The sequence below is a fragment of the Pteropus alecto genome, unplaced genomic scaffold (genome assembly GCF_000325575.1).
Source record: "Pteropus alecto unplaced genomic scaffold, ASM32557v1 scaffold44, whole genome shotgun sequence".
NCBI lineage: Eukaryota > Metazoa > Chordata > Mammalia > Chiroptera > Pteropodidae > Pteropus > Pteropus alecto.
Window position 1 is genome coordinate 2,886,209 of NW_006436812.1, and position 1,752 is coordinate 2,887,960.

The following is a 1,752-nucleotide window of genomic DNA, read 5'->3' on the forward strand; positions in this document are numbered from 1 at the left end:
TTTTAACAGCTCTGTCTGTCCGTCTTTTGGCTGGATGCAACAAGGTGTGGGAACCATTCCTTTGCTGGTGGGCATTTAGGCTGTTCCCACTTTTTTCCCCACTGGAAGTGAACTGGATGTGCAGAGGCAGCCAGCCAAGCTCAGAGCATGTCAGACTTAGGAAGCAGAGCAGCCAGGAAGCAGAGCCAGGAGGAGGATGGTTTCATCAGAGTCTCTGCCAAGGACTGGAAGGATGACGACAATCTGGGACACACTCAAAATAAATAATTGTCCTTAACCCTCTCAAAATTGGGAAGTGGATCATTAGTCACTGCTTCCTGTCACAGCTGGTTGCTGTGCCCTTCCCTTCCCAGTACCCTCGAACTAGCCCCAGGTTCGAGGCCACATCCAGGCCACCAGATTCACAGCAAACAAGGGTACCTGCTCTATGGTAATTTCTCCCTCCTACAGCACCCCTGGCTCATTCTCCATGACAAGGCAAAGTGAAAGGAGCCTCCTCTAGCCAGCAGGGACATGAAAAATGACCAGTACAGCAGTTTTATGACTAAGCAGCCGAACCCTGAAATCCTACTCAGAATCCTAATTTATAAAGCAGATAAGAGGTTGAATATAGCTGGATAGTTGGAGGGGGGACTGTAGAGCCTCTTCTTTTCTCCTGAGATGCCCACTGTCCTCCTGGACACAGTTTATAAACTACTCCTCTGGTCAATTTGTTTTTCAGATTTGGCAGCTAGAGCCCACAGAGGAGCAGTTATTCACTGAAGCCACACAAAAGTAGCAGAGACCAGGCCTTGATCTCCTGGCTCTTGACTGCCAAGCCACTGTGTTCTCTGCTAACTTCTGCAATGCTCGTGCTTGTTTAGAGTGAGGTGTAAATGGTTGTCACATTCAGAGATGATTCTCTTTCCAGGGCTATTTTCATGAGAACTAGACTTTTCAACCCCACAGCCCAATTATAACTCACAGAATTAAAAAGCAAATCTTCCTGGATCAGGGGTTTCACTGGAAGGCCTGGATATAGGAAAGCTAAATAACAACGAGGAAAAAAATTACAAACACTGCTTGTATTTTTAAAAATTTGATAAAAATCAGAACCAAATGTAAAATTCACCAGAATTTTTATGATTAAACTGATGACTTCAAATAAATTTTGTCCCTGTAATCAGTGCCTTCAGACTAATCTCCCATATCACCTCCCCCGCCCAGCCCTGGCCCCTAATGACATGAACTCACTCTTCCACTGAGGTACTCTGGCAGATAATTTTGAGAAGTCCTAAGCTAAAGGAATGACTCTATAATGGCAAAATTATAGGCAACAGAGTAAGGAAGAGATTTTCAAAGGGGCAAAGTCATCCCAAGCTCCAGAAATTCCCCCCGTGTATAAAATCTGCTCTGCCTAATCCACAGTTTTCATAGCAGAAAACATTGATTGAGCAATTACTGGGTACCCAGCACTATGCTAAACACTTTATGAGGATGTGATGGCACTAGAAACATCTCCCATTTTATAGACGACAAAACTGAGGTTCTGGAAGCCTACGTCACCCAAAACCCCCAGTTCCCTCATGGTAGGAACGGAATTCAAAACTGTCCCAGTTTACCTAGGACATCCTGGTTTTAGCACTAAAAGTACCACATCCCGAAAACCCTGCATTCCTGGGCATCACTGGATGACTGGTCACCCTACTGGAGAGTCGGCTGAGGCTACTCAGAGAACAGAAATATTTAATATGATTGTTTAAGTTCTTGGCT